We start from the raw sequence: 7,290 nt of genomic DNA on the forward strand, positions 1-7,290 counted from the left end.
CAACATGCCCTGCAGATCTTGCCTTCTTTTCTTCTCCTCCCTCCCAGAAAAATTGACAGAGACTATGCAGGGCCCTCAGCTCTTGGCTGAGATCCTCCAAGGAAACTACCAGATCTAATTTTTTTTTCTAAGTTTCACCCATTAGGGGGCACAGCCCTGACTACTACTGTAGAAACTCTCTGATGACTCCACAAACAAGATAGCCATGCTGGATGTCACTGCCTAGCAGGTGAAGTTATAGACAGTAAAGTTCCCTGATCTCCTAACCAACCACGTTCCCTGAGCCTCCCTACCGTTGGTCCACCCTCTGAACTCCCCACTTACAGCCACTGGACAGCTTCCTGTCTAAGCTCAAAATTCTTTACAATCTGACCCCAACCTCTCATCTCTCACCATTTTCTGCGTCTTGTCCTTTACTCCAGTTGTATAGAACTAAACTCCATTCCACAAACACACCATTGTTAGGTCTCATGGCTTTTGCACATGCTGTTCTTTCTGCCTCAAATTCCCTTCCCTTGGAGCAATGTCTATTCAACTTCCAAGGCTAGATCCAAATAGCATCCCCTGTGCCCCACTCTGGATTTCCACTGCACACTATTCATGCTGCTGGCACACCTCTAATCGCACTGCTATAAATTCATTTCTCGTCTGTTTCTGAGTTTCTAAAACCAGGAGTATAGCTCATGTTTCTGGTTTCTTCAGGAAAGCCTGGCACAATGTCCAGTACAAATTCAGTTGACTAAGACTTTTAAATAAACCAGAATTTGAGGAGTGTGTTTTCAAGTACAAAGGATGTCCTCGCCCAGCTTCCAATGGGGCTGTGGATGGTACCTATCCTGGTGCTTCCAGTCCTGAGACAGCCATATTCAGATTTCAGTGAAGGCCAGCAGGCCCAACTATTTCACTGATCAGTGAATGCTGGATCTACTTTACCCTCCCATGTGTTTAGGAATGAGCTAATTAGTGTGGAGAATTCAAAAGCAAGACCTTGCTTTGAAAGACTTGCATTCCAGGACTTGCATAAGCAAAACAGTAACTGAAAGGTAATTGGCAAATCACTTGAGTTAAAAAAAGATAGGAGCAGTGATTTGAAATTTTCAAGTCCTGATACATCCATGGATTGTGGAATCAATTTGGTGAATCGTAACTAAAATTTTGAAATGAAATAGAATGGAATGGGATGGGGTAAGACAAAATAGGATAGCACAGTATAGTATTGCATGGAATAAACAATATCAGACCTAGTACATCAGAGCTAATAAGTGTATTTATGAGTGTTCTGAGTCATAATAGTGTTTCTTACTATGTGTCATGGTCAAAAAACATTTGAAAACCACTGTGTTAGAACTTAGAGATCAGTAGAGAATACAGCAATGACAAAGTTATCCAAAGTGCCTTACATAAGAAATTTGCTCCCAAAAAGAATGGAGAAAAAAGGAAAAAAGAGAGAGCAAAATAGGGAGTTATCTATGATCAAAGGTTAGAAAAGTTCCCTGGTAAATATCTTTTGACAACTCAAGTTAAAAGATATTTTAAGGATGAGATGCCTAATGTTTAATTAGAGGTTGTTTTTGCAAAAACAGGAAAGGTGGCAACAGGTATGAAGGGAGAAGAGCTCACAGTCAAAGGAGAGTAAATACTAGGAATTTGCACAAATTTTAGTGAGGACTTTGAATAGTCACAGGGAGCAAATGAGGGTCCAGGTTTCTTCTGTAGGTATCAAGAATGTTCCAAGTCTTCTGTGCCTGTTCATACCTCCCAGAGGTGAGGAATGCCACAATCAGGTTACAAAGACAGAAAGCTAAATTTCATGCCACTCCAGCCAGCCAGATATCCCTCTCTCTTCTTTTGTAGAAGCCATCCAGATGCCACCACATACATCTGCAGAGATGGAAATGGTGCTGTTCCCTGCAACTGTTATCTCTCCATCAGTTATAACCCTGAGGCCACACAGAACAAGTCTGATATGGTATCCCTCTGAATCCTGAGTGCACGCTCTCTGTCCTCTACCCCAAGTTTTCTCTTCTTCTGACCTAACAGCCACAAATCTCCCAGATTTTCCTTGGAGGTCATGCCTTCTATTCCCATTCACCAGCTGGTCACCCTCATCCAAACACACTCTGCTGCATCCATGATTCCTTTACAGCACTCTAGTTATGGGTGGCCGTGCACAGAATCAGAAGCCTCAGCCCCCTTGCTTTAGATTCTATACTTGCATTAAGGCAGTCCGAGGTCCCAGGAATAATTGTAGCTGGTGGCAATCATCAAGTTTGTCTAATTAAGCTCGTAGGAAGTAAGAAATGTATGCACGTCTTGCCCAGCTGTCCCATGGCTTTCAAAGCACGAGTTCTCCTTGCTAATTCAATATAAAGAGTCTATTTCCTCTATGGATCCTAACAACAGAAATGTGATTTCCTGCAGCTTATTCATCATAACCAAGTTGCGCCATAACAAAACAATCCAATGTTCCTGTGGTTATATAATAGTGTTGTTGCTATTTTCACCCAATAAACAGCTTCATGGAACATTCTCTTGGTCTGAATTTTTGAAATTGTGATATTGATTGATCTTCAGCTTTGTATAACAGAAAGAGAAATAGGCATGAGTGAGGCTGCCTGAGCTCAAAGCCTGGCGCTATTGTTTTTCAGCTCTGTGACCGTTACAAGTGACTTGACCTTGACCTCTCAGTGCCTGAGTTTCCTCATCTATAAAGGAGAGACAATAAAAGAAGCCATTGGCTCTTGTGAGGTTTACATGCAGTAGTACATGTGAAGTGCTCAGCACAGGGCCTGGCACCAGGTAAGTGTCCCGTAAGCACAATGACAATTTAGTCTATTGTCCACACTGAAGTATTCTAAGAGTGAAAAGGAACATTATTAAAATTATATTGAGACACAGTATTAAGTGGGACGTAGGGCACACCTGTCAATGTGCATCAGCCATGATGATGATGATGATGATGTCATTCTTCATACTCGAGCCCTCATTTCCCAGACTACAAAGGAATGATGGTAATATCTGTGTTCTAGGATTATTGAGAGGATTAGTCAGTCTACAGAAATTGGCTGGCACAGAGTAGTCAATCAATAAATAGCAACTTTTTACATATAATTTTTATGGCTTCTAGCCCAAAGTTCATTTTCTTTATGAGGTACTGCTTCTGACATCATAAATGGGGGTGGAGAATCCTGCATCCCATGGCTTTATATACAAGTATAACCAGTTAATAACTGAAGAGGAAGGAACAGACATGCACTGAGAGTCAATCTGAGTCCTTTCTTGGCTCCAGCTGATGAATATAAATGATTTGAAAATTAAAAAGCCATTAGGTTATTAAAAATAGCTTCTAAGAACAATCTCTCAATAAATTCTTTTCATGCTTAAAAACCCAACTGGAAAAAATATAAATGGTAATACAAGCCATCTGAAAAGTCAATAACCAGATATAATGATCAATTTCTCTGATATTATTGTCTAATTAAGCAATTTTGCTTTAGTCAAGATTGCATTTAACTGAGTCAGTAGAGTCTAAAAGTGATATAGAACCAATTTCTTTGAAGCTAAGGAGGAAAAATAAAGCTTTAGGACAAGGAGGAACAGATTCTGATTTATGTTTTGTGCTCAACTGGTTGACTTTCCAAAGTGTGATTCAAGAGCTAAAAGAAAGCCTGTCAAGTGAGCCAGGGGCTTCAGGAGACAGCAGCATTCTGCAGGCTTGTGTACTTAGGAGATGGGAAATGCTGTCTTCATGGCCTCTCGCCCACAGAAACAAGAGGCTCTGAACGGTTCTCTCTCAGTTCAGTGATTCTCAGGGTTTGAGGAGCTTTTAAAAATCCCCACGCCCAAACCCCTCCCAGACCAATCAGTTCAGAATCACTAGGAGTGAGGCAGCAGCCACAGTATTTTTTACAGCTCCCCAGGAGACTGTGGTGTGTACGCAAGGTGGGAGATCAGTGTTCTGGATGTTTCCTAAAACATCTGTAAGCACCAGTCAGGTGGTCAAAAAATTCCTTAAGAACAAACCTTTCCAGTGCCCTAAAGAGCAAATTCAGCGAGCAGATTCTCCCCGTAGCTCACCAACACCCCTGAGGGTCCTAGGTGGAGGGTGGCGATCCACTCTGACGCATGAAAACTGCAGCATGAAAGATGGATATTCCTTTTGTTGAAAGCAAAACTTATCTGGGCAAGTGTGATGGTTAATTTTATGCATCAACTAGACTGGGTCACTGAGTTCAAAGATATTTGGTCAAACATTATTCCGAATGTTTCTATGAGGATATTTTAGATGAGATTAATTTTGGAATCAGTAGACTAAGTAAGTAGATTGTCTTCCTTACTGTTGGTGGGCATCATCCAATCAGTTGAAGATCCACATAGAACAAAAGGCTGACCCTCCCCCAGAAAAAGAGAATTCCTTCTGCCTGACTGCCTTTGAGCTAGGATATCGGTTTTCCTACTTTTGGACTTGAACCGAAATATCAGTTCTTCTTGGGTCTCAAGTCTGCCAGCCTTCAGACTGGAACTACACCATCGTCTCTCCTGAGGCTCCAGCTTACCTACTACCTTTAAGATCTTAGGATTTGTCAGTCTCCATAATCTCTTCAGCCAATCTCCTATAATAAATCCCTTTCTATATTCATGTATACATCCTATTGGTTCTGTTTCCCTGGAAAACTCTGCCTAATACAGTGAGTCTGCTTTTTACTGCTGTTCCCCAACTACTCACCTGTCTAGAAACTACAGCCTGCCCCTGAACCAGTGGAATACCTGGCAATAAAGGTGTGAAAAGCAGCTTCCAAGGTTGCCCCCGATGATCCCCAACTCCTAGTGTTCACACCCTTGTGTAGTCCCCTCCCACACTGTAGCAGTGTTGGTCTGCGTGACCGATAGCATAGGGCAGACTGAACAGTGTGTCACTTCCTAGGCCAAGTTCTACAAGGCATTGTGGCTTCAGCCTTGCTCTCCCTTGGATTAGTCACTCTGGAAGAAGCCAGCTACCATGTTGCAAGGACCCTCAAGCAGCCCTATGGAGAGATGCATAAGTCTAGGAGTCAAGGCCTATCACCAACGGACAGCAAGGAGTTGAGGTCTCCTTTAATAACCATGTGAATACATTTAGAAGCAGATCCTCTGCCCCAGTTAAGCTTTCAGATGATCGCAGCTAATGGCATTGATCCCTACCCTGTTCTCCATGCTTACCTCCCACGGCGGCGAATCGTGTTACTTCTCTCTGAACAAGATGCCATGAGTCTGTCCATTTCTCGGCACTTCTTCAGTCTCCTCCTAGTTCATGCCACTGCTGTGTCTCATTGATCTACTTCAATAATCTCCTGCCTTGTCTCTCTGTTTCTGCTCTATGTTCCTTCCAGTTGTTCTCCAAACAGTACCCAGAGGGAATTTTCTAAAACAGAGGTTATATCAAAGACTTCCAAACTTTTTCAGTTCCTGTCACTCTTAGTGACTCAGCAACTTTTTTAATAGCACCCCTAGTCCAAAAGGAATACCTAACATTCTGGTTTGTTAGGGTCAGACAACTTAATAAGTATTTATATCCTAAAAATTAAGTAACCATGTGAAACAATATAATACATATAAATTGAAAGAAAAAAATAGTATTTTTGTATCATTCTTAAATAACCACAATTGTGTGTGCACCTGTTGGGCACTGCATAACCCCTAAGACCTTGGAATCAGATTAGACACTGCCATCCTCATCTCCTGTTCCATGTCGATTGTGGCTTTTATCACAGCAACTGCCAATCCTAATGACAAGATCGCATGGGTTTTTCTTGGGTCTAATCATGCTGCTCAATTCTGCAGCAAATGATATTGACATAATCAAAGCTGAGAAGACTTTTCTATGATTTCAAAAGAAAATGTAAGCATTATAAACTTACAAATGATAATGCGATGCAGGGGGAGGGGAAGGAAAGAACAGAAGAACGAACTATCTACATTTATAGGTTAAAAATTAGTTGTAGAGTATTTCATCCACGGTTATGACAGCAGCCAGTAGAACTGAACATTGAAAGTTAGTTGAGTCTGCAGTGTGAGTCTTAGGATGGATGTGAGAAAGACTTACTTTTTGTTTCTGTACACTCTCTTTTATATCCTTCCAATCCACTTTTTTTAATCACATGAATATTATTTTTATAAGGAAAACAAAATCATATATTTCCTTCCACATGGATTTTAATATCCCTTCTACAAACCGCCTTTCCATCCAACTTCCCTCCTGACAAAGCAATTTAGTGACTTTTTATGTATGTGTCAGGCATGGTGTTTGACTCATAAGGTTTTGCTAATGTCCTGTGTCAGATTGTTGGTGCCATTTCTTATATGGTTCCTTTATACAAGACTCTATGAATGTGACTACTAACTCCTCTATCTAATTCCTTAGCTTCTAGAAGACAAAGCGTATGTCTTAAGTCTTATTAAAATGAGTCCCCTCTCTGTGCCCATGTTAGGGCTGCCTACAGAAGATATTCTAGAAATAGTTGTTTTCTGACCCCAAGTCCATTTGTCTACCAAAAGAGAAACTGAATATTAGCCTCAAGGGAACGCAGCATTTACTTGTCTTCTCCACCGGACTCTATTCTCCTTGAGGACAGTCCTTAATTTTTATTCATTCTCAAGTTTTTAGAGATTGATAGATGCTACTCAAAAATACATACAAAAACTACTCAGTACCTGAGTGTGAAATGAGTAAATAAATGAATGAGTGAATTCAGAAAGTTGGAGGGAATGTCATCTAGAATCAAAACTCCTTGCTGCTTACTGAAGAAATTACCCAACAGTGCTCGCTCCTTCAAATTCTATTGTTGTTAACCTTTGACATTGAACAGTGAACACTTTTGTCTTTATCTACCATGTGTTCAAAACCTATAGTATTTAAAAGAACCTATGTTAGAGACCACTGTACATTTATCAAATGTCCTCATTTGGATCTGAATTTGTCTGAAAAAGAAGAAAGAGTTCTAGATTTCTTTTCTTTTTTCTTTTTTTTATTTTCATTTTTATTTTAACTCACCTTAATAACAACACCCAAAATTTCATCTAGAAGGTGGTCAGATTCTCTCTCTCTCTCTCTCTCCACCACCCTCCGACACACACACACAGGACATCCATTGAAAGTCCAGAAGATCTTTAAGACATTATGAAAAATTTCCTTCGTGTGACATATCTTCAAGGTCTTCTCTGAGATGACCCTGAACCCTTGAAATACTTCAGGCTGAAAGCTATTACCTGTGCTGAGTGCAACACTGTCTATCTCTTAAAGGCCCTTTGACT

The sequence above is a fragment of the Pteropus medius genome, unplaced genomic scaffold (assembly GCF_902729225.1).
Source record: "Pteropus medius unplaced genomic scaffold, Ma_sr-lr_union100, whole genome shotgun sequence".
Taxonomy (NCBI): Eukaryota; Metazoa; Chordata; class Mammalia; order Chiroptera; family Pteropodidae; genus Pteropus; species Pteropus medius.